The sequence below is a fragment of the Heterodontus francisci genome, unplaced genomic scaffold (genome assembly GCF_036365525.1).
Source record: "Heterodontus francisci isolate sHetFra1 unplaced genomic scaffold, sHetFra1.hap1 HAP1_SCAFFOLD_50, whole genome shotgun sequence".
Lineage (NCBI taxonomy): Eukaryota > Metazoa > Chordata > Chondrichthyes > Heterodontiformes > Heterodontidae > Heterodontus > Heterodontus francisci.
Window position 1 is genome coordinate 3214729 of NW_027140867.1, and position 26542 is coordinate 3241270.

The following is a 26542-nucleotide window of genomic DNA, read 5'->3' on the forward strand; positions in this document are numbered from 1 at the left end:
CAGGATACTGCCAGGTGTGTATGGGGGTTTCATAGTTTATCAGAATCCTGCCAGCTGTGTATGGGGGTTTCATAGTTTATCAGGATACTGCCGGGTCTGTATTGGGTTTTCGCATTGTATCATGATCCTGCCAGGTGTGTTTGGGGTTTTCACAGTGGATCAGTATCCTGCCAGATGTGTATAGGGTTTTCACAGTGTATCAGGATCCTGCCAGGTGTGTATGGGGTTTTCACAGAGTATCAGGATCCTGCCAGGTGTGCATGGGGTTTTCACAGTTTATCAGGATGCTGCCAGGTGTGTATGGCGTTTTCACAGTGTATCAAGATCCTGCCAGGTGTGTATGGGGGTTTCACAGTATATCAGGATCCTGCCAGGTGTGAATGGGGTTTCACAGTTTATCAGGATGCTGCCAGGAGTGTATGGGGGTTTCACAGTTTATCAGGATCCTGCCAGGTGTGTTTGGGGTTTTCACAGTTTATCCGGATCCTGCCAGGTGTGTCTGGGATTTTCACAGTGTATCAGGATCCTGCCATGTGTTTATGGGGATTTCACAGTTTATCAGGATCCTGCCAGGTGTGTATGGGATTTTCACAGTTTATTAGGATCCTGTCACGTGTGTATGGGGTTTTCACAGTTTATCAGGATCCTGCCAGGTGTGTATGGGGGTTTCATAGTTTATCAGTATCCTGCCAGGTGTGTATGGGGGTTTCACAGCGTATCAGGATCCTGCCAGGTATGCATGGGGTTTTCACAGTGTATCAGGGTACTGCCAGGTGTGTATGGGGTTTTCACAGTTTATCAGGATCCTGCCAGGTGTGTATGGGCGTTTCATAGTTTATCAGGATCCTGCCAGGTGTGCATGAAGTTTTCATAGTTTATCAGGATCCTGCCAGGTGTGTATGGGATTTTCACAGTGCATCAGGATCCTGCCAGGTGTGTATGGGGGTTTGACAGTGGATCAGGAACCTGCCAGGTGTTTATGGGGGTTTCATATTTTATCAGGATCCTGCCAGGTGTGTATGGGGGTTTCACAGTGGATCAGTATCCTGCCAGGTGTGTATGGGGTTTTCACAGTGGATCAGGATCCTGCCAGGTGTGTATAGGGTTTTCACAGTGTATCAGGTTCCTGCCAGGTGTGCATGGGGTTTTCACAGTATATCAGGATCTGCCAGGTGTGTATGGGGGTTTTCACAGAGTATCAGGATCCTGCCAGGTGTGCATGGGGATTTCACAGATTTTCAGGATCCTGCAACGTGTGTATGGGGTTTTCACAGTCGATCAAGTTCCTGCCAGGTCTGTATGAGGGTTTCACAGTGTATCAGGATCCTGCCAGGTGTGTATGGGGTTTCACAATTTATCAGGATGCTGCCAGGTGTGTATGGGGGTTTCACAGTTTCTCAGGATCCTGCCAAGTGTGTTTGGGCGTTTCACAGTTTATCAGGAATCTGCCAGGTGTGCATGGGTTTTTCACATTTTATCAGGATCCTGCCAGGTGTGTATGGGGGTTTCACAGATGATCAGGATCCTGCCAGGTGTGTATGGGGTTTTCACAGTGTATCAGGATCCTGCCAGTTGTGTGGGGTTTTCACAGTGGATCAAGATCCTGCCAGGTGTGCATGGGGTTTTCACAGTTGATCAGGATCCTGCCAGGTGTGTTTGTGGGTTTCACAGTTTATCAGGATGCTGCCAGGTGTGTATAGGGCTTTCACAGTTTATCAGATTCCTGCCAGGTGTGTATGGGTGTTTCACAGTTTATCAGGATCCTGCCAGGTGTGTATGGGGTTTTCATAGTGTATCAAGATCCTGCCAGGTGTGCATGGGGATTTCACATTTTATCAGGAGCCTGCCAGGTGTGTATGGGTGTTTCACAGATTATCAGGATCCTGCCAGGTGTGTATGGTGTTTCACAGTTTATCAGGATCCTGCCAGGTGTGTATGAGATTTTCACAGTGTCTCTAGATCCTGCCAGGTGTGTATGGGGTTTTCACAGTGGATCAGGATCCTGCCAGGTGTGTATGGGTTTTTCACAGTTTATCAGGATCCTGCCAGGTGTGTATGGGGTTTTCACAGTGTATCAGGATCCTGCCAGGTGAGTATGGGGTTTTCACAGTTTATCAGGATTCTGCCAGGTGTTTATGGGGGTTTGGCAGTTTATCAGGATCCTGCCAGGTGTGTATGAGGGTTTCACAGCTAATCAGGATCCTGCCAGGTGTGTATGGGGTTTTCACAGTTTATCAGGATCCTGCCAGGTGTGTATGGGGATTTCATAGTTTATCAGGATCCTGCCAGGTGTGCATGAAGTTTTCATAGTTTATCAGGATCCTGCCAGGTGTGTATGGGATTTTCACAGTGCATCAGTATCCTGCCAGGTGTGTATGGGCTTTTGGCAGTGGATCAGGAACCTGCCAGGTGTGTATGGGGGTTTCATAGTTTATCAGGATCCTGCCAGGTGTGTCTGGGGTTTTCACAGTTTATCAGGATCCTGCCAGGTGTGTATGGGGGTTTTCACAGCGGATCAGTATCCTGCCATGTGTGTATGGGTTTTTCACAGTGGATCAGGATCCTGCCCGGTGTGTGTCGGGTTTTCACAGTGTATGAGGTTCCTGCCAGGTGTGCATGGGGTTTTCACGGTATATCAGGATATGCCAGGTGTGTATGGGGGTTTTCACAGAGTATCAGGATCCTGCCAGGTGTGCATGGGGATTTCACAGATTTTCAGGATCCTGCCACGTGTGTATGGGGTTTTCACAGTGGATCAAGATCCTGCCAGGTGTGTATGGGGGTTTCACAGTGGATCAGGATCCTGCCAGTTGTGTACGGGGTTTCACAGTTTATCAGGATGCTGCCAGGTGTGTATGGGGGTTTCACAGTTTATCAGGATCCTGCCAAGTGTGTATGGGGGTTTCACAGTTTATCAGGGTCCTGCCAGGTGTGTATGGTGTTTCACAGTGTATCAAGATCCTGCCAGGTGAGTATGGGGATTTTACATTTTATCAGCATCCTGCCAGGTTTGTATGGGTGTTTCACAGTTTATCAGGATCCTGCCAGGTGTGTATGGGGTTTCACAGTTTATCAGGCTCCTGCCATGTGTGTATGGGGGTTTCACAGTTAATCAGGATCCTGCCAGGTGTGTCTGGGGTTTTCACAGTGTATCAAGATCCTGCCAGGTGTGCATGGGGTTTTCACAGTTTATCAGGATCCTGCCAGGTGTGTTTGGGGGTTTCACAGTTCATCAGGAATCTGCCAGGTGTGTATGGGTTTTTCACATTTTATCAGGATCCTGCCAGGTGTGTATGGGGGTTTCAAAGATTATCAGGATCCTGCCAGGTGTGTATGGGGTTTTCACAGTGTATCAGGATCCTGCCAGTTGTGTGGGGTTTTCACAGTGGATCAGGATCCTGCCAGGTGTGATAGGGTTTTTCGCAGTTTATCACGATTCTGCCAGGTGTGTATGGGGGTTTCATAGTTTATCAGAATCCTGCCAGCTGTGTATGGGGTTTTCATAGTTTATCAGGATCCTGCCGGGTGTGTATTGGGTTTTCGCATTGTATCAAGATCCTGCCAGGTGTGTATGGGATTTTCACAGTTTATCAGGATCCTGTCAGTTGTGTATGGGGTTTTCACAGTTTATCAGGATCCTGCCAGGTGTGTATGGGGGTTTCATAGTTTATCAGTATCCTGCCAGGTGTGTATGGGGTTTTCTCAGAGTATCAGGATCCTCCCAGGTGTGCAAGGGGTTTTCACAGTGGATCAGGATACTGCCAGGTGTGTATGGGGTTTTCACAGTTTATCAGGATCCTGCCAGGTGTGTATGGGCGTTTCATAGTTTATCAGGATCCTGCCAGGTGTGCATGAAGTTTTCATAGTTTATCAGGATCCTGCCAGGTGTGTATGGGATTTTCACAGTGCATCAGAATCCTGCCAGGTGTGTATGGGGTTTTGACAGTGGATCAGGAACCTGCCAGGTGTGTATGGGTGTTTCATAGTTTATCAGGATCCTGCCAGGTGTGTATGGGGGTTTTCACAGTGGATCAGTATCCTGCCAGGTGTGTATGGGGTTTTCACTGTGGATCAGGATTCTGCCAGGTGTGTATAGGGTTTTCACAGTATATCAGGTTCCTGCCAGGTGTGTATGGGGTTTTCACAGTTTATCAGGATCCTGCCAGGTGTGTATGGGGGTTTCATAGTTTATCAGTATCCTGCCAGGTGTGTATGGGGGTTTCACAGCGTATCAGGATCCTGCCAGGTATGCATGGGGTTTTCACAGTGTATCAGGATACTGCCAGGTGTGTATGGGGGTTTCACAGTGGATCAGTATCCTGCCAGGTGTGTATGGGGTTTTCACAGTGGATCAGGATCCTGCCAGGTGTGTATAGGGTTTTCACAGTGTATCAGGTTCCTGCCAGGTGTGCATGGGGTTTTCACAGTATATCAGGATCTGCCAGGTGTGTATGGGGGTTTTCACAGAGTATCAGGATCCTGCCAGGTGTGCATGGGGATTTCACAGATTTTCAGGATCCTGCAACGTGTGTATGGGGTTTTCACAGTCAATCAAGATCCTGCCAGGTCTGTATGAGGGTTTCACAGTGTATCAGGATCCTGCCAGGTGTGTATGGGGTTTCACAATTTATCAGGATGCTGCCATATGTGTATGGGGGTTTCACAGTTTCTCAGGATCCTGCCAAGTGTGTTTGGGCGTTTCACAGTTTATCAGGAATCTGCCAGGTGTGCATGGGTTTTTCACATTTTATCAGGATCCTGCCAGGTGTGTATGGGGGTTTCACAGATGATCAGGATCCTGCCAGGTGTGTATGGGGTTTTCACAGTGTATCAGGATCCTGCCAGTTGTGTGGGGTTTTCACAGTGGATCAAGATCCTGCCAGGTGTGCATGGGGTTTTCACAGTTGATCAGGATCCTGCCAGGTGTGTTTGTGGGTTTCACAGTTTATCAGGATGCTGCCAGGTGTGTATAGGGCTTTCACAGTTTATCAGATTCCTGCCAGGTGTGTATGGGTGTTTCACAGTTTATCAGGATCCTGCCAGGTGTGTATGGGGTTTTCATAGTGTATCAAGATCCTGCCAGGTGTGCATGGGGATTTCACATTTTATCAGGAGCCTGCCAGGTGTGTATGGGTGTTTCACAGATTATCAGGATCCTGCCAGGTGTGTATGGTGTTTCACAGTTTATCAGGATCCTGCCAGGTGTGTATGGGGTTTTCACAGTGTCTCAGGATCCTGCCAGGTGTGTATGGGGTTTTCACAGTGGATCAGGATCCTGCCAGGTGTGTATGGGGTTTTCACAGTTTATCAGGATCCTGCCAGGTGTGTATGGGGTTTTCACAGTGTATCAGGATCCTGCCAGGTGAGTATGGGGTTTTCACAGTTTATCAGGATTCTGCCAGGTGTTTATGGGGGTTTGGCAGTTTATCAGGATCCTGCCAGGTGTGTATGAGGGTTTCACAGCTAATCAGGATCCTGCCAGGTGTGTATGGGGATTTCACAGTTTATCAGGATCCTGCCAGGTGTGTATGGTTTTCACAGTTTATCAGGATCCTGCCAGGTGTGTATGGGGGTATCACAGTTTATCAGGATCCTGCCAGGTGTGTATTGGTTTTTCACATTGTATCAAGATCCTGCCAGGTGTGTATGGGGTTTTCACAGTTTATCAGGATCCTGCCAGGTGTGTATGGGGTTTTAACAGTTTATCAGGATCCTGCCAGGTGTGTACGGGGGTTTCATAGTTTATCAGCATCCTGCCAGGTGTGTGTGGGGTTTTCACAGCGTATCAGGATCCTCCCAGGTGTGCATGGGGTTTTCACAGTGGATCAGGATAATGCCAGGTGTGTATGGGGTTTTCACAGTGTATCAGGATCCTGCCAGGTGTGTATGGGGATTTCATAGTTTATCAGGATCCTGCCAGGTGTGCATGAAGTTTTCATAGTTTATCAGGATCCTGCCAGGTGTGTATGGGATTTTCACAGTGCATCAGGATCCTGCCAGGTGTGTATGGGCTTTTGGCAGTGGATCAGGAACCTGCCAGGTGTGTATGGGGGTTTCATAGTTTATCAGGATCCTGCCAGGTGTGTCTGGGGTTTTCACAGTTTATCAGGATCCTGCCAGGTGTGTATGGGGGTTTTCACAGTGGATCAGGATCCTGCCCGGTGTGTGTCGGGTTTTCACAGTGTATGAGGTTCCTGCCAGGTGTGCATGGGGTTTTCACGGTATATCAGGATATGCCAGGTGTGTATGGGGGTTTTCACAGAGTATCAGGATCCTGCCAGGTGTGCATGGGGATTTCACAGATTTTCAGGATCCTGCCACGTGTGTATGGGGTTTTCACAGTGGATCAAGATCCTGCCAGGTGTGTATGGGGTTTTCACAGTGGATCAGGATCCTGCCAGTTGTGTACGGGGTTTCACAGTTTATCAGGATGCTGCCAGGTGTGTATGGGGGTTTCACAGTTTATCAGGATCCTGCCAAGTGTGTATGGGGGTTTCACAGTTTATCAGGGTCCTGCCAGGTGTGTATGGTGTTTCACAGTGTATCAAGATCCTGCCAGGTGAGTATGGGGATTTTACATTTTATCAGCATCCTGCCAGGTTTGTATGGGTGTTTCACAGTTTATCAGGATCCTGCCAGGTGTGTATGGGGTTTCACAGTTTATCAGGCTCCTGCCATGTGTGTATGGGGGTTTCACAGTTAATCAGGATCCTGCCAGGTGTGTCTGGGGTTTTCACAGTGTATCAAGATCCTGCCAGGTGTGCATGGGGTTTTCACAGTTTATCAGGATCCTGCCAGGTGTGTTTGGGGGTTTCACAGTTCATCAGGAATCTGCCAGGTGTGTATGGGTTTTTCACATTTTATCAGGATCCTGCCAGGTGTGTATGGGGGTTTCAAAGATTATCAGGATCCTGCCAGGTGTGTATGGGGTTTTCACAGTGTATCAGGATCCTGCCAGTTGTGTGGGGTTTTCACAGTGGATCAGGATCCTGCCAGGTGTGATAGGGTTTTTCGCAGTTTATCACGATTCTGCCAGGTGTGTATGGGGGTTTCATAGTTTATCAGAATCCTGCCAGCTGTGTATGGGGTTTTCATAGTTTATCAGGATCCTGCCGGGTGTGTATTGGGTTTTCGCATTGTATCAAGATCCTGCCAGGTGTGTATGGGATTTTCACAGTTTATCAGGATCCTGTCAGTTGTGTATGGGGTTTTCACAGTTTATCAGGATCCTGCCAGGTGTGTATGGGGGTTTCATAGTTTATCAGTATCCTGCCAGGTGTGTATGGGGTTTTCTCAGAGTATCAGGATCCTCCCAGGTGTGCAAGGGGTTTTCACAGTGGATCAGGATACTGCCAGGTGTGTATGGGGTTTTCACAGTTTATCAGGATCCTGCCAGCTGTGTATGGGCGTTTCATAGTTTATCAGGATCCTGCCAGGTGTGCATGAAGTTTTCATAGTTTATCAGGATCCTGCCAGGTGTGTATGGGATTTTCACAGTGCATCAGAATCCTGCCAGGTGTGTATGGGGTTTTGACAGTGGATCAGGAACCTGCCAGGTGTGTATGGGTGTTTCATAGTTTATCAGGATCCTGCCAGGTGTGTATGGGGGTTTTCACAGTGGATCAGTATCCTGCCAGGTGTGTATGGGGTTTTCACTGTGGATCAGGATTCTGCCAGGTGTGTATAGGGTTTTCACAGTTTATCAGGTTCCTGCCAGGTGTGTATGGGGGTTTCACAGTTTATCAGGATCCTGCCAGGTGTGTATGGGGTTTTCACAGTGTATCAGGTTCCTGCCAGTTGTGTATGGGTTATTCACAGTTTATCAGGATACTGCCAGGTGTGTATGGGGGTTTCATAGTTTATCAGAATCCTGCCAGCTGTGTATGGGGTTTTCACAGTGTATCAAGAAACTGCCAGGTGTGTATGGGGTTTTCATAGTTTATCAGGATCCTGCCAAGTGTGTTTGGGGGTTTCACAGATTATCAGGATCCTGCCAGGTGTGTATGGGGGTTTCACATTTTATCAGGATCCTGCCAGGTGTGTATGGCGGTTTCACAGTTTATCAGGATCCTGCCAGGTGAGTATGGGGTTTTCACAGTGTTTCAGGATCCTGCCAGGTGTGTATGGGGTTTTCATAGTGTATCAGGATCCTGCCAGTTGTGTGGGGTTTTCACAGTGGATCAGGATCCTGCCAGGTGTGATAGGGTTTTTCGCAGTTTATCAGGATTCTGCCAGGTGTGTATGGGGGTTTCATAGTTTATCAGAATCCTGCCAGCTGTGTATGGGGTTTTCATGGTTTATCAGGATCCTGCCGGGTGTGTATTGGGTTTTCGCATTGTATCAAGATCCTGCCAGGTGTGTATGGGATTTTCACAGTTTATCAGGATCCTGTCAGGTGTGTATGGGGTTTTCACAGTTTATCAGGATCCTGCCAGGTGTGTATGGGGTTTCATAGTTTATCAGTATCCTGCCAGGTGTGTATGGGGTTTTCACAGCGTATCAGGATCCTCCCAGGTGTGTATGGGGTTTTCACAGCGTATCAGGATCCTCCCAGGTGTGTATGGGCGTTTCATAGTTTATCAGGATCATGCCAGGTGTGCATGAATTTTTCATAGTTTATCAGGATCCTGCCAGGTGTGTATGGGATTTTCACAGTGCATCAGGATCCTGCCAGGTGTGTATGGGGTTTTGACAGTGGATCAGGAACCTGCCAGGTGTGTATGGGGCTTTCATAGTTTATCAGGATCCTGCCAGGTGTGTATGGGGGTTTTCACAGTGGATCAGTATCCTGCAAGGTGTGTATGGGGTTTTCACAGTGGATCAGGATCCTGCCAGGTGTGCATGGGGATTTCACAGATTTTCAGGATCCTGCAACGTGTGTATGGGGTTTTCACAGTGGATCAAGATCCTGCCAGGTGTGTATGGGGGTTTCACAGTGTATCAGGATCCTGCCAGGTGTGTATGGGGTTTCACAGTTTATCAGGATGCTGCCAGGTGTGTATGGGGGTTTCACAGTTTATCAGGATCCTGCCAAGTGTGTATGGGGGTTTCACAGTTTATCAGGATCCTGCCAGCTGTGTATGGGGTTTTCACAGTGTATCAAGATCCTGCCAGGTGAGTATAATGATTTTACATTTTATCAGCAACCTGCCAGGTGAGTATGGGTGTTTCACAGTTTATCAGCATCTTGCCAGGTGTGCATGGGGTTTCACAGTTTATCAGCCTCCTGCCATGTGTGTATGGGGGTTTCACAATTTATCAGGATCCTGCCAGGTGTATCTGGGGTTTTCACAGTGTATCAAGATCCTGCCAGGTGTGCATGAGGTTTTCACAGTTGATCAGGATCCTAACAGGTGTGTTTGGGGGTTTCACAGCTTATCAGGAATCTGCCAGGTGTGTATGGGTTATTCACATTTTATCAGGATCCTGCCAGGTGTGTATGGGGGTTTCACAGTTTATCAGGATCCTGCCAGGTGTGTATGGGGTTTTCACAGTGTATCAGGATCCTGCCAGTTGTGTATGGGTTTTTCACAGTTTATCAGGATACTGCCAGGTGTGTATGGTGGTTTCATAGTTTATCAGAATCCTGCCAGCTGTGTATGGGGTTTTCACAGTGTATCAAGATCCTGCCAGGTGTGTATGGGGTTTTCACAGTTTATCAGGATCCTGCCAGGTGTGTATGGGGGTTTCACAGATTATCAGGATCCTGCCAGGTGTGTATGGGGGTTTCACATTTTATCAGGATCCTGCCAGGTGTGTATGGCGGTTTCACAGTTTATCAGGATCCTGCCAGGTGAGTATGGGGTTTTCACAGTGTTTTAGGATCCTGCCAGGTGTGAATGGGGTTTTCACAGTGTATCAAGATCCTGCCAGGTGTGTTTGGGGTTTTCACAGTGGATCAGTATCCTGCCAGGTGTGTATAGGGTTTTCACAGTGTATCAGGATCCTGCCAGGTGTGTATGGGGTTTTCACAGAGTATCAGGATCCTGCCAGGTGTGCATGGGGTTTTCACAGTGTATCAAGATCCTGCCAGGTGTGTATGGGGTTTTCACAGTTTATCAGGATTCTGCCAGGTGTGTATGGGGGTTTCACAGATTATCAGGATCCTGCCAGGTGTGTATGGTGGTTTCACATTTTATCAGGATCCTGCCAGGTGTGTATGGCGGTTTCACAGTTTATCAGGATCCTGCCAGGTGAGTATGGTGTTTTCACAGAGTTTCAGGATCCTGCCAGGTGTGTATGGGGTTTTCACAGTGTATCAAGATCCTGCCAGGTGTGTTTGGGGTTTTCACAGTGGATCAGTATCCTGCCAGGTGTGTATAGGGTTTTCACAGTGTATCAGGATCCTGCCAGGTGTGTATGGGGTTTTCACAGAGTATCAGGATCCTGCCAGGTGTGCATGGGGTTTTCACAGTTTATCAGGATGCTGCCAGGTGTGTATGGCGTTTTCACAGTGTATCAAGATCCTGCCAGGTGTGTATGGGGGTTTCACAGTATATCAGGATCCTGCCAGGTGTGAATGGGGTTTCACAGTTTATCAGGATGCTGCCAGGAGTGTATGGGGGTTTCACAGTTTATCAGGATCCTGCCAGGTGTGTTTGGGGTTTTCACAGTTTATCAGGATCCTGCCAGGTGTGTCTGGGATTTTCACAGTGTATCAGGATCCTGCCATGTGTTTATGGGGATTTCACAGTTTATCAGGATCCTGCCAGGTGTGTATGGGTTTTCACAGTTTATCAGGATCCTGCCAGGTGTGTATGGGGGTTTCACAGTTTTTCAGGATCCTGCCAGGTGTGTATGGGGTTTTCACAGTGTATCAAGCTCCTGCCAGGTGTGCATGGGTTTTTCACAGTTTATCAGGATCCTGCCAGGTGTGTATGGGGTTTTCACAGTTTATCAGGATCCTGCCAGGTGTGTAAGGGGGTTTCATAGTTTATTAGTATCCTGCCAGGTGTGTATGGGGTTTTCACAGCGTATCAGGATTCTCCCAGGTGTGCATGGGGTTTTCACAGTGGATCAGGATACTGCCAGGTGTGTATGGGGTTTTCACAGTTCATCAGGATCCTGCCAGGTGTGTATGGGGGTTTCATAGTTTATCAGGATCCTGCCAGGTGTGTATGGGGTTTTCACTGTGTCTCAGGATCCTGCCAGGTGTGTCTGGTGTTTTCACAGTGGATCAGGATCCTGCCAGGTGTGTATGGGGTTTTCACAGTTTATCAGGATCCTGCCAGGTGTGTATGGGGTTTCATAGTTTATCAGGATCCTGCCAGGTTTGTATGAAGATTTCATAGTCTATCAGGATCCTGCCAGGTGTGTATGGGATTTTCACAGTGTATCAGGATCCTGCCAGGTGTGTATGGGGTTTTCACATTGGATCAGGAACCTGCCAGGTGAGTATGGGGTTTTCACAGTGTTTCAGGATACTGCCAGGTGTTTATTAGGATTTCATAGTTTATCAGAATCCTGCCAGCTGTGTATGGGGGTTTCATAGTTTATCAGGATCCTGCCGTGTGTGTATGGGGTTTTCACAGTGTATCAAGATCCTGCCAGGTGTGTATGGGGTTTTCACAGTTTATCAGGATCCTGCCAGGTGTGTATGGGGGTTTCACAGATTATCAGGATCCTGCCAGGTGTGTATGGGGTTTTCACATTTTATCAGGATCCTGCCAGGTGTGTATGGCGGTTTCACAGTTTATCAGGATCCTGCCAGGTGAGTATGGGGTTTTCACAGTGTTTCAGGATCCTGCCAGGTGTGTATTGGGTTTTCACAGTGTATCATGATTCTGCCAGGTGTGTTTGGGGTTTTCACAGTTTATCAGGATCCTGCCAGGTGTGTATGGGGTTTTCATAGTTTATCAGGATCCTGCAAGGTGTGTATGGGGGATTCATATTTTATCAGGATCCTGCCAGGTGTGTCTGGGGTTTTCACAGTTTATCAGGATCCTGCCAGTTCTGAATGGGGGTTTTCACAGTGTATCAAGATACTGCCAGGTGTGTATGGGGTTTTCACAGTGCATCAGGATCCTGCCAGGTGTGTATGGGGGTTTCACAGCGGATCAATATCCTGCCAGGTGTGTATGGGGTTTTCACAGTGGATCAGTATCCTGCCAGGTGTGTATGGGGTTTTCACAGAGTATCAGGATCCTGCCAGGTGTGCATGGGGTTTTCACAGTTTTTCAGGATGCTGCCAGGTGTGTATGGGGTTTTCACAGTGTATCAAGATCCTGCCAGGTGTGTATGGGGGTTTCACAGTGTATCAGGATAATGCCAGGTGTGCATGGGGGTTTCACAGTATATCAGGATCCTGCCAGATGTGAATGGGGTTTCACAGTTTATCAGGATGCTGCCAGGAGTGTATGGGGGTTTCACAGTTTATCAGGATCCTGCCAGGTGTGTTTGGGGTTTTCACAGTTTATCAGGATCCTGCCGGGTGTGTCTGGGATTTTCACAGTGTATCAGGATCCTGCCAGGTGTTTATGGGGATTTCACAGTTTATCAGGATCCTGCCAGGTGTGTATGGGATTTCACAGTTTATCAGGATCCTGCCAGGTGTGTATGGGGGTTTCACAGTTTTTCAGGATCCTGCCAGGTGTGTATGGGGTTTTCACAGTGTATCAAGCTCCTGCCAGGTGTGCATGGGTTTTTCACAGTTTATCAGGATCCTGCCAGGTATGTATGGGGTTTTCACTGTTTATCAGGATCCTGCCAGTTGTGTAAGGGGGTTTCATAGTTTATTAGTATCCTGCCAGGTGTGTATGGGGTTTTCACAGCGTATCAGGATTCTCCCAGGTGTGCATGGGGTTTTCACAGTGGATCAGGATACTGCCAGATGTGTATGTGGTTTTCACAGTTTATCAGGATCCTGCCAGGTGTGTATGGGGGTTTCATAGTTTATCAGTATCCTGCCAGGTGTGTATGAAGGTTTCGTAGTTTATCAGGATCCTGCCAGGTGTGTATGGGGTTCTCACAGTGGATCAGGAACCTGCCAGGTGTGCATGGGGGTTTCATAGTTTATCAGGATCCTGCCAGGTGTGTATGGGGGTTTTCAAAGTGTATCAGGATGCTGCCAGGTGTGTATTGGTTTTACACAGTGTATCAGGATCCTGCCAGGTGTGTATGGGGGTTTCACAGCGGATCAGTATCCTGCCAGGTTTGTATGGGGTTTTCACAGTGGATCAGGATCCTGCCCGGTGTGTATAGGGGTTTCACAGTGTATCAGGTTCCTGCCAGGTGTGTATGGGGTTTTCACAGTATATCATGATCTGCCAGGTGTGTATGGGGCTTTTCACAGTGTATCAGGATCCTGCCAGGTGTGCATGGGGATTTCACAGATTTTCAGGATCCTGCCAGGTGTGTATGGGGGATTCACAGATTATCAGGAAACTGCCAGGTGTGTCTGGGGTTTTCACAGTGTATCAAGATCCTGCCAGGTGTGCATGGGGTTTTCACAGTTTATCAGGAATCTGCCAGGTGTGTATGGGGGTTTCACAGTTTATCAGGAATCTGCCAGGTGTGTATGGGGTTTCATAGTTTATCAGGATCCTGCCAGGTTTGTATGAAGATTTCATAGTCTATCAGGATCCTGCCAGGTGTGTATGGGATTTTCACAGTGTATCAGGATCCTGCCAGATGTGTATGGGGTTTTCACATTGGATCAGGAACCTTCCAGGTGAGTATGGGGTTTTCACAGTGTTTCAGGATACTGCCAGGTGTGTATTAGGGTTTCATAGTTTATCAGAATCCTGCCAGCTGTGAATGGGGGTTTCATAGTTTATCAGGATCCTGCCGGGTGTGTATGGCGTTTTCACAGTGTATCAAGATCCTGCCAGGTGTGTATGGGGTTTTCACAGTTTATCAGGATCCTGCCAGGTGTGTATGGGGGTTTCACAGATTATCAGGATCCTGCCAGGTGTGTATGGGGTTTTCACATTTTATCAGGATCCTGCCAGGTGTCTATGGCGGTTTCACAGTGTTTCAGGATCCTGCCAGGAGTGTATTGGGATTTCACAGTGTATCAAGATCCTGCCAGGTGTGTTTGGGGTTTTCACAGTTTATCAGGATCCTGCCAGGTGTGTATGGGGTTTTCATAGTTCATCAGGATCCTGCCACGTGTGTATGGGGGATTCATATTTTATCAGGATCCTGACAGGTGTGTCTGGGGTTTTCACAGTTTATCAGGATCCTGCCAGGTCTGTATGGGGGTTTTCACAGTGTATCAGGATACTGCCAGGTGTGTATGGGGTTTTCACAGTGCATCAGGATCCTGCCAGGTGTGTATGGGGGTTTCACAGCGGATCAATATCCTGCCAGGTGTGTATGGGGTTTTCACAGTGGATCAGTATCCTGCCAGGTGTGTATAATGTTTTCACAGTGTATCAGGATCCTGCCAGGTGTGTATGGGGTTTTCACAGAGTATCAGGATCCTGCCAGGTGCGCATGGGGTTTTCACAGTTTATCAGGATGCTGCCAGGTGTGTATGGGGATTTCACAGTGTATCAAGATCCTGCCAGGTGTGTATGGGGGTTTCACAGTGTATCAGGATCCTGCCAGGTGTGTATGGGGGTTTCACAGTATATCAGGATCCTGCCAGGTGTGAATGGGGTTTCACAGTTTATCAGGATGCTGCCAGGAGTGTATGGGGGTTTCACAGTTTATCAGGATCCTGCCAGGTGTGTTTGGGGTTTTCACAGTTTATCAGGATCCTGCCAGGTGTGTCTGGGATTTTCACAGTGTATCAGGATCCTGCCAGGTGTTTATGGGGATTTCACAGTTTATCAGGATCCTGCCAGGTGTGTATGGGTTTTCACAGTTTATCAGGATCCTGCCAGGTGTGTATGGGGGTTTCACAGTTTTTCAGGATCCTGCCAGGTGTGTATGGGGTTTTCACAGTGTATCAAGCTCCTGCCAGGTGTGCATGGGTTTTTCACAGTTTATCAGGATCCTGCCAGGTGTGTATGGGGTTTTCACAGTTTATCAGGATCCTGCCAGGTGTGTAAGGGGGTTTCATAGTTTATTAGTATCCTGCCAGGTGTGTATGGGGTTTTCACAGCGTATCAGGATTCTCCCAGGTGTGCATGGGGTTTTCACAGTGGATCAGTATACTGCCAGATGTGTATGGGGTTTTCATAGTTTATCAGGATCCTGCCAGGTGTGTATGAAGGTTTCATAGTTTGTCAGGATCCTGCCAGGTGTGTATGGGATTTTCACAGTGCATCAGGATCCTGCCAGGTGTGTATGCGGTTCTCACAGTGGATCAGGAACCTGCCAGGTGTGCATGGGGGTTTCATAGTTTATCAGGATCCTGCCAGGTGTGTCTGGGGTTTTCACAGTTCATCAGGATCCTGCCAGGTGTGTATGGGGGTTTTCAAAGTGTATCAGGATCCTGCCAGGTGTGTATGGGTTTTTCACAGTGTATCAGGATCCTGCCAGGTGTGTATGGGGGTTTCACAGCGGATCAGTATCCTGCCAGGTTTGTATGGGGTTTTCACAGTGGATCAGGATCCTACCCGGTGTGTATAGGGGTTTCACAGTGTATCAGGTTCCTGCCAGGTGTGTATGGGGTTTTCACAGTATATCAGGATCTGCCAGGTGTGTATGGGACATTTCACAGTGTATCAGGATCATGCCAGGTGTGCATGGGGATTTCACAGATTTTCAGGATCCTGCCACGTGTGTTTGGGGTTTTCACAGTGGATCAGGATGCTGCCAGGTGTGTATGGGGTTTTCACAGTGTATCAAGATCCTGCCAGGAGTGTTTGGGGGTTTCACAGTGTATCAGGATCCGGCCAGGTGTGTATGGGGTTTCACAGTTCATCAGGATGCTGCCAGGTGTGTATGGGGGTTTCACAGTTTATCAGGATCCTGCCAGGTTTGCATGGGGTTTTCACAGTTTATCAAGATCTTGCCAGGTGTGTATGGGGATTTTACATTTTATCAGGATCCTGCCAGGTTTGTGTGGGTATTTCACAGTTTATCAGGATCCTGCCAGGTGTGTATGGGGGTTTCATAGTTTATCAGTATCCTGCCAGGTGTGTATGAAGGTTTCGTAGTTTATCAGGATCCTGCCAGGTGTGTATGGGGTTCTCACAGTGGATCAGGAACCTGCCAGGTGTGCATGGGGGTTTCATAGTTTATCAGGATCCTGCCAGGTGTGTATGGGGGTTTTCAAAGTGTATCAGGATGCTGCCAGGTGTGTATTGGTTTTACACAGTGTATCAGGATCCTGCCAGGTGTGTATGGGGGTTTCACAGCGGATCAGTATCCTGCCAGGTTTGTATGGGGTTTTCACAGTGGATCAGGATCCTGCCCGGTGTGTATAGGGGTTTCACAGTGTATCAGGTTCCTGCCAGGTGTGTATGGGGTTTTCACAGTATATCATGATCTGCCAGGTGTGTATGGGGCTTTTCACAGTGTATCAGGATCCTGCCAGGTGTGCATGGGGATTTCACAGATTTTCAGGATACTGCCAGGTGTGTATGGGGGATTCACAGATTATCAGGAAACTGCCAGGTGTGTCTGGGGTTTTCACAGTGTATCAAGATCCTGCCAGGTGTGCATGGGGTTTTCACAGTTTATCAGGAATCTGCCAGGTGTGTATGGGGGTTTCACAGTTTATCAGGAATCTGCCAGGTGTGTATGGGGTTTCATAGTTTATCAGGATCCTGCCAGGTTTGTATGAAGATTTCATAGTCTATCAGGATCCTGCCAGGTGTGTATGGGATTTTCACAGTGTATCAGGATCCTGCCAGATGTGTATGGGGTTTTCACATTGGATCAGGAACCTTCCAGGTGAGTATGGGGTTTTCACAGTGTTTCAGGATACTGCCAGGTGTGTATTAGGGTTTCATAGTTTATCAGAATCCTGCCAGCTGTGAATGGGGGTTTCATAGTTTATCAGGATCCTGCCGGGTGTGTATGGCGTTTTCACAGTGTATCAAGATCCTGCCAGGTGTGTATGGGGTTTTCACAGTTTATCAGGATCCTGCCAGGTGTGTATGGGGGTTTCACAGATTATCAGGATCCTGCCAGGTGTGTATGGGGTTTTCACATTTTATCAGGATCCTGCCAGGTGTCTATGGCGGTTTCACAGTGTTTCAGGATCCTGCCAGGAGTGTATTGGGATTTCACAGTGTATCAAGATCCTGCCAGGTGTGTTTGGGGTTTTCACAGTTTATCAGGATCCTGCCAGGTGTGTATGGGGTTTTCATAGTTCATCAGGATCCTGCCAGGTGTGTATGGGGGATTCATATTTTATCAGGATCCTGACAGGTGTGTCTGGGGTTTTCACAGTTTATCAGGATCCTGCCAGGTCTGTATGGGGGTTTTCACAGTGTATCAGGATACTGCCAGGTGTGTATGGGGTTTTCACAGTGCATCAGGATCCTGCCAGGTGTGTATGGGGGTTTCACAGCGGATCAATATCCTGCCAGGTGTGTATGGGGTTTTCACAGTGGATCAGTATCCTGCCAGGTGTGTATAATGTTTTCACAGTGTATCAGGATCCTGCCAGGTGTGTATGGGGTTTTCACAGAGTATCAGGATCCTGCCAGGTGCGCATGGGGTTTTCACAGTTTATCAGGATGCTGCCAGGTGTGTATGGGGTTTTCACAGTGTATCAAGATCCTGCCAGGTGTGTATGGGGGTTTCACAGTGTATCAGGATCCTGCCAGGTGTGTATGGGGGTTTCACAGTATATCAGGATCCTGCCAGGTGTGAATGGGGTTTCACAGTTTATCAGGATGCTGCCAGGAGTGTATGGGGGTTTCACAGTTTATCAGGATCCTGCCAGGTGTGTTTGGGGTTTTCACAGTTTATCAGGATCCTGCCAGGTGTGTCTGGGATTTTCACAGTGTATCAGGATCCTGCCAGGTGTTTATGGGGATTTCACAGTTTATCAGGATCCTGCCAGGTGTGTATGGGTTTTCACAGTTTATCAGGATCCTGCCAGGTGTGTATGGGGGTTTCACAGTTTTTCAGGATCCTGCCAGGTGTGTATGGGGTTTTCACAGTGTATCAAGCTCCTGCCAGGTGTGCATGGGTTTTTCACAGTTTATCAGGATCCTGCCAGGTGTGTATGGGGTTTTCACAGTTTATCAGGATCCTGCCAGGTGTGTAAGGGGGTTTCATAGTTTATTAGTATCCTGCCAGGTGTGTATGGGGTTTTCACAGCGTATCAGGATTCTCCCAGGTGTGCATGGGGTTTTCACAGTGGATCAGTATACTGCCAGATGTGTATGGGGTTTTCATAGTTTATCAGGATCCTGCCAGGTGTGTATGAAGGTTTCATAGTTTGTCAGGATCCTGCCAGGTGTGTATGGGATTTTCACAGTGCATCAGGATCCTGCCAGGTGTGTATGCGGTTCTCACAGTGGATCAGGAACCTGCCAGGTGTGCATGGGGGTTTCATAGTTTATCAGGATCCTGCCAGGTGTGTCTGGGGTTTTCACAGTTCATCAGGATCCTGCCAGGTGTGTATGGGGGTTTTCAAAGTGTATCAGGATCCTGCCAGGTGTGTATGGGTTTTTCACAGTGTATCAGGATCCTGCCAGGTGTGTATGGGGGTTTCACAGCGGATCAGTATCCTGCCAGGTTTGTATGGGGTTTTCACAGTGGATCAGGATCCTGCCCGGTGTGTATAGGGGTTTCACAGTGTATCAGGTTCCTGCCAGGTGTGTATGGGGTTTTCACAGTATATCAGGATCTGCCAGGTGTGTATGGGACATTTCACAGTGTATCAGGATCATGCCAGGTGTGCATGGGGATTTCACAGATTTTCAGGATCCTGCCACGTGTGTTTGGGGTTTTCACAGTGGATCAGGATGCTGCCAGGTGTGTATGGGGTTTTCACAGTGTATCAAGATCCTGCCAGGAGTGTTTGGGGGTTTCACAGTGTATCAGGATCCGGCCAGGTGTGTATGGGGTTTCACAGTTCATCAGGATGCTGCCAGGTGTGTATGGGGGTTTCACAGTTTATCAGGATCCTGCCAGGTTTGCATGGGGTTTTCACAGTTTATCAAGATCTTGCCAGGTGTGTATGGGGATTTTACATTTTATCAGGATCCTGCCAGGTTTGTGTGGGTATTTCACAGTTTATCAGGATCCTGCCAGGTGTGTATGGCGTTTCACAGTTTATCAGGCTCCTGCCAGGTGTGTATGGGGGATTCACAGATTATCAGGAACCTGCCAGGTGTGTCTGGGGTTTTCACAGTGTATCAAGATCCTGCCAGGTGTGCATGGGGTTTTCACAGTTTATCAGGAATCTGCCAGGTGTGTATGGGGGTTTCACAGTTTATCAGGAATCTGCCAGGTGTGTTTGGGTTTTTCACAGTGTATCAACATCCTGCCAGGTGTGTATGGGGTTTTCACAGTTTATCAGGATCCTGCCAGGTGTGTATGGGGTTGTCACTGTTTATCAGGATCCTGCCAGGTGTGTATGGGGGTTTCATAGTATATCAGTATCCTGCCAGGTGTGTATGGGATTTTCACAGCGTATCAGGATCCTGCCAGGCGTGTATGGGGTTTTCACAGTTTATCAGGATCCTGCCAGGTGTGTATGGGGGTTTCATATTTTATCAGGATCCTGCCAGGTGTGCATGGGAATTTCACAGTGTATAAGCGTCCTGCCAGTTGTGTATGGGGATTTCACAGTGTATAAGTGTCCTGCCAGGTGTGTATGGGGTTTTCACATTGGACAGGATCCTGCCAGGTGTGTATGGGGTTTTTACAGTTTATCAGGATCCTGCCAGGTGTGCATGGTGGTTTCATAGTTTATCAGGAAACTGCCAGGTGTGTATGAATGTTTCATAGTTTATCAGGATCCTGCTAGGTGTGTATGGGATTTTCACAGTGTATCAGGATCCTGCCAGGTGTGTATGGGGTTTTCACAGTGGATCAGGAACCTGCCAGGTGTGTATGGGGTTTTCATAGTTTATCAGGATCCTGCCAGGTGTGTCTGGGGTTTTCACATTGCATCAGGATCCTGCCAGGTGTGTATGGGGGTTTCACAGCGGATCAACATCCTGCCAGGTGTGTATGGGGTTTTCACAGTGGATCAGGATCCTGTCCGGTGTGTATAGGGTTTTCACAGTGTATCAGGATCCTGCCAGGTGTGTATGGGGTTTTAGCAGTATATCAGGTTCTGCCAGGTCTGTTTGGGGGGTTTCACAGAGTATCAGTATCCTGCCAGGTGTGTATGGGGTTTCACAATTTATCAGGATGCTGCCAGGTGTGTATAGGGCTTTCACAGTTTATCAGGATCTTGCCAGGTTTGTATGGGTGTTTCACAGTTTATCAGGATCCTGCCAGGTGTGTATGGGGTTTTCACAGTGTATCAAGATCCTGCCAGGTGTGTATGGGGATTTCACATTTTATCAGGAGCCTGCCAGGTGTGTATGGGTGTTTCACAGTTTATCAGGATCCTGCCAGGTGTGTATGGTGTTTCACAGTTTATCAGGATCCTGGCAGGTGTGTATGGGGTTTTCACAGTTTATCAGGATCCTCCCAGGTGTGTATGGGGGTTTCACAGTTTATCAGGATCCTGCCAGGTGTGTATGGGGTTTTCACAGTGTATCAGTGTCCTGCCAGGTGTGTATGGGGGTTTCACAATGTATCAGGATCCTGCCAGGTGAGTAAGGGGTTTTCACAGTGTATCAGGGTCCTGCCTGGTGAGTATGGGGTTTTCACAGTTTATCAGGATCCTGCCAGGTGTGTATGGGGGTTTCACAGTTTATCAGGATCCTGCCAGGTGTGTATGGGGGTTTCACAGTTTATCAGGTTCCTGCCAGGTGTGTATGGGGATTTCACAGTTTTTCAGGATCCTGCCAGGTGTGTATGGCTTTTCACAGTTTATCGGGATCCTGCCAGGTGTGCATGGGGGTTTCACAGTTTATCAGGATCCTGCCAGGTGTGTATGGGGTTTTCACAGTGTATCAAGATCCTGCCAGGTGTGTATGGGGTTTTCACAGTTTATCAGCATCCTGCCAGTTGTGTCTGGGGTTTTCACAGTTTATCAAGATCCTGCCAGGTGTGTATGGGGGTTTCATAGTTTATCAGGATCCTGCCAGTTGTGTATGGGAATTTCACAGTGTATAAGTGTCCTGCCAGTTGTGTATGTGGTTTTCACATTGGACAGGATCCTGCCAGGTGTGTATGGGGTTTTTACAGTTTATCAGGATCCTGCCAGGTGTGTATGGTGGTTTCATAGTTTATCAGGAAACTGCCAGGTGTGTATGATGGTTTCATAGTTTATCAGGATCCTGCTAGGTTTGTATGGGATTTTCACAGTGTATCAGGATCCTGCCAGGTGTGTATGGGGTTTTCACAGTGGATCAGGAACCTGCCAGGTGTGTATGGGGTTTTCATAGTTTATCAGGATCCTGCCAGGTGTGTCTGGGGTTTTCACATTGCATCAGGATCCTGCCAGGTGTGTATGGGGGTTTCACAGCGGATCAACATCCTGCCAGGTGTGTATGGGGTTTTCACAGTGGATCAGGATCCTGTCCGGTGTGTATAGGGTTTTCACAGTGTATCAGGATCCTGCCAGGTGTGTATGGGGTTTTAGCAGTATATCAGGTTCTGCCAGGTCTGTTTGGGGGGTTTCACAGAGTATCAGTATCCTGCCAGGTGTGTATGCGGTTCACAATTTATCAGGATTCTGCCAGGTGTGTATAGGGCTTTCACAGTTTATCAGGATCTTGCCAGGTTTGTATGGGTGTTTCACAGTTTATCAGGATCCTGCCAGGTGTGTATGGGGTTTTCACAGTGTATCAAGATCCTGCCAGGTGTGTATGGGGATTTCACATTTTATCAGGAGCCTGCCAGGTGTGTATGGGTGTTTCACAGTTTATCAGGATCCTGCCAGGTGTGTATGGTGTTTCACAGTTTATCAGGATCCTGCCAGGTGTGTATGGGGTTTTCGCAGTGTCTCAGGATCCTGCCAGGTGTGTATGGGGTTTTCACAGTGTATCAGGATCCTGGCAGGTGTGTATGGGGTTTTCACAGTTTATCAGGATCCTCCCAGGTGTGTATGGGGGTTTCACAGTTTATCAGGATCCTGCCAGGTGTGTATGGGGTTTTCACAGTGTATCAGTGTCCTGCCAGGTGTGTATGGGGGTTTCACAATGTATCAGGATCCTGCCAGGTGAGTAAGGGGTTTTCACAGTGTATCAGGGTCCTGCCTGGTGAGTATGGGGTTTTCACAGTTTATCAGGATCCTGCCAGGTGTGTATGGGGGTTTCACAGTTTATCAGGATCCTGCCAGGTGTGTATGGGGGTTTCACAGTTTATCAGGTTCCTGCCAGGTGTGTATGGGGATTTCACAGTTTTTCAGGATCCTGCCAGGTGTGTATGGGTTTTCACAGTTTATCGGGATCCTGCCAGGTGTGCATGGGGGTTTCACAGTTTATCAGGATCCTGCCAGGTGTGTATGGGGTTTTCACAGTGTATCAAGATCCTGCCAGGTGTGTATGGGGTTTTCACAGTTTATCAGGATCCTGCCAGTTGTGTCTGGGGTTTTCACAGTTTATCAAGATCCTGCCAGGTGTGTATGGGGGTTTCATAGTTTATCAGGATCCTGCCAGTTGTGTATGGGAATTTCACAGTGTATAAGTGTCCTGCCAGTTGTGTATGGGGTTTTCACATTGGACAGGTTCCTGCCAGGTGTGTATGGGGTTTTTACAGTTTATCAGGATCCTGCCAGGTGTGTATGGTGGTTTCATAGTTTATCAGGAAACTGCCAGGTGTGTATGAAGGTTTCATAGTTTATCAGGATCCTGCTAGGTGTGTATGGGATTTTCACAGTGTATCAGGATCCTGCCAGGTGTGTATGGGGTTTTCACAGTGGATCAGGAACCTGCCAGGTGTGTATGGGGTTTTCATAGTTTATCAGGATCCTGCCAGGTGTGTCTGGGGTTTTCACATTGCATCAGGATCCTGCCAGGTGTGTATGGGGGTTTCACAGCGGATCAACATCCTGCCAGGTGTGTATGGGGTTTTCACAGTGGATCCGGATCCTGTCCGGTGTGTATAGGGTTTTCACAGTGTATCAGGATCCTGCCAGGTGTGTATGGGGTTTTCGCAGTATATCAGGTTCTGCCAGGTCTGTTTGGGGGGTTTCACAGAGTATCAGTATCCTGCCAGGTGTGTATGGGGTTTCACAGTTTATCAGGATGCTGCCAGGTGTGCATAGGGCTTTCACAGTTTATCAGGATCTTGCCAGGTTTGTATGGGTGTTTCACAGTTTATCAGGATCCTGCCAGGTGTGTATGGGGTTTTCACAGTGTATCAAGATCCTGCCAGGTGTGTATGGGGATTTCACATTTTATCAGGAGCCTGCCAGGTGTGTATGGGTGTTTCACAGTTTATCAGGATCCTGCCAGGTGTGTATGGTGTTTCACAGTTTATCAGGATCCTGCCAGGTGTGTATGGGGTTTTCGCAGTGTCTCAGGATCCTGCCAGGTGTGTATGGGGTTTTCACAGTGGATCAGGATCCTGGCAGGTGTGTATGGGGTTTTCACAGTTTATCAGGATCCTCCCAGGTTTGTATGGGGGTTTCACAGTTTATCAGGATCCTGCCAGGTGTGTATGGGGTTTTCACAGTGTATCAGTGTCCTGCCAGGTGTGTATGGAGGTTTCACAATGTATCAGGATCCTGCCAGGTGTCTATGAGGTTTTCACAGTTTATCAGGATCCTGCCAGGTGTGTATGGGGTTTTCACAGTTTATCAGGATCCTGCCAGGTGTTTCTGGGGATTTCACAGTTTATCAGGATCCTGCCAGGTGTGTATGGGTTTTCACAGTTTATCAGGATCCTGCCAGGTGTGTATGGGGTTTTCACAGTTTATCAGGATCCTGCCAGGTGTTTCTGGGGATTTCACAGTTTATCAGGATCCTGCCAGGTGTGTATGGGTTTTCATAGTTTATCAGGATCCTGCCAGGTGTGTATGGGGGTTTCACAGTTTATCAGTATCCTGCCAGGTGTGTATGGGGTTTTCACAGCGTATCAGGATTCTCCCAGGTGTGCATGGGGTTTTCACAGTTGATCAGGAACCTGCCAGGTGTTTATGGGGTTTTCATAGTTTATCAGGATCCTGCCAGGTGTGTATGGGGGTTTCACAGCGGATCATCATCCTGCCAGGTGTGTATGGTGTTTTCACAGTTGATCAGGATCCTGCCCGGTGTGTATAGGGTTTTCACAGTGTATCAGGATCCTGCCAGGTGTGTATGGGGTTTTCGCTGTATATCAGGTTCTGCCAGGTCTGTTTGGGGGGTTTCACAGAGTATCAGTATCCTGCCAGGTGTGTATGGGGTTTCACAGTTTATCAGGATGCTGCCAGGTGTGTATAGGGCTTTCACAGTTTATCAGTATCTTGCCAGGTGTGTATGGGTGTTTCACAGTTTATCAGGATCCTGCCAGGTGAGTATGGGGTTTTCGCAGTGTATCAAGATCCTGCCAGGTGTGTATGGGGATTTCACATTTTATCAGGAGCCTGCCAGGTGTGTATGGGTGTTTCACAGTTTATCAGGATCCTGCCAGGTGTGTATGGTGTTTCACAGTTTATCAGGATCCTGCCAGGTGTGTATGGGGTTTTCACAGTGTCTCAGGATCCTGCCAGGTGTGTATGGGGTTTTCACAGTGGATCATGATCCTGCCAGGTGTGTATGGGGGTTTCACAGCGGATCAACATACTGCCAGGTGTGTATGGGGTTTTCACAGTGGATCAGTATCCTGCCAGGTGTGTTTAGGGTTTTCACAGTGTATCAGGATCCTGCCAGGTGTGTATGGGGTTTTCACAGAGTATCAGGATCCTGCCAGGTGTGCATGGGGTTTTCACAATTTTTCAGGATCCTGCCAGGTGTGTATGGAGTTTTCACAGTAGATCAGGGTGCTGCCAGGTGTGTATCGGGTTTTCACAGTGTATCAAGGTCCTGCCAGGTGTGTATGGGGGTTTCACTGTGTATCAGGTTCCTGCTAGGTGTGTATGGGGGTTTCACAGTATATCAGGATCCTGCCAGGTGTGTATGGGGTTTCACAGTTTATCAGGATGCTGCCAGGTGTGTATAGGGCTTTCACAGTTTATCAGGATCTTGCCAGGTGTGTATGGGTGTTTCACAGTTTATCAGGATCCTGCCAGGTGTGTATGGGGTTTTCACAGTGTATCAAGATCCTGCCAGGTGTGTATGGGGATTTCACATTTTATCAGGACCCTGCCAGGTGTGTATGGGTGTTTCACAGTTTATCAGGATCCTGCCAGGTGTGTATGGTGTTTCACAGTTTATCAGGATCCTGCCAGGTGTGTATGGGGTTTTCACAGTGTCTCAGGATCCTGCCAGGTGTGTATGGGGTTTTCACAGTGGATCAGGATCCTGCCAGGTGTGTATGGGCGTTTCACAGCGGATCAACATACTGCCAGGTGTGTATGGGGTTTTCACAGTGGATCAGTATCCTGCCAGGTGTGTTTAGGGTTTTCACAGTGTATCAGGATCCTGCCAGGTGTGTATGGGGTTTTCACAGAGTATCAGGATCCTGCCAGGTGTGCATGGGGTTTTCACAATTTTTCAGGATCCTGCCAGGTGTGTATGGAGTTTTCACAGTAGATCAGGGTGCTACCAGGTGTGTATGGGGTTTTCACAGTGTATCAAGGTCCTGCCAGGTGTGTATGTGGGTTTCACAGTGTATCAGGATCCTGCCAGGTGTGTATGGGGGTTTCACAGTATATCAGGATCCTGCCAGGTGTGTATGGGGTTTCCCAGTTTATCAGGATCCTGCCAGGTGTTTATGGGGATTTAACAGTTTATCAGGATCCTGCCAGGTGTGTATGGGTATTCACAGTTTTTCAGGAGCCTGCCAGGTGTGTATGGGGTTTTTACAGTTTATCAGGATCCTGCCAGGTGTGTCTGGTGGTTTCATAGTTTATCAGGAAACTGCCAGGTTTGTTTGAAGGTTTCATAGTTTATCAGGATCCTGCTAGGTGTGTATGGGATTTTCATAGTGTATCAGGATCCTGCCAGGTGTGCATGGGGTTTTCACAGTGGATCAGGAACCTGCCAGGTTTGTATGGGGTTTTCATAGTTTATCAGGATCCTGCCAGGTGTGTCTGGGGTTTTCACATTGCATCAGGATCCTGCCAGGTGTGTATGGGTGTTTCACAGCGGATCAACATCCTGCCAGGTGTGTATGGGGTTTTCACAGTGGATCAGGATCCTGTCCGGTGTGTATAGGGTTTTCACAGTGTATCAGTATCCTGCCAGGTGTGTATGGGGTTTTCGCAGTATATCAGGTTCTGCCAGGTCCGTTTGGGGGGTTTCACAGAGTATCAGTATCCTGCCAGGTGTGTATGGGGTTTCACAGTTTATCAGGATGCTGCCAGGTGTGTATAGGGCTTTCACATTTTATCAGGATCTTGCCAGGTGTGTATGGGTGTTTCACAGTTTATCAGGATCCTGCCAGGTGTGTATGGGGTTTTCACAGTGTATCAAGATCCTGCCAGGTGTGTATGGGGATTTCACATTTTATCAGGAGCCTGTCAGGTGTGTATGGGTGTTTC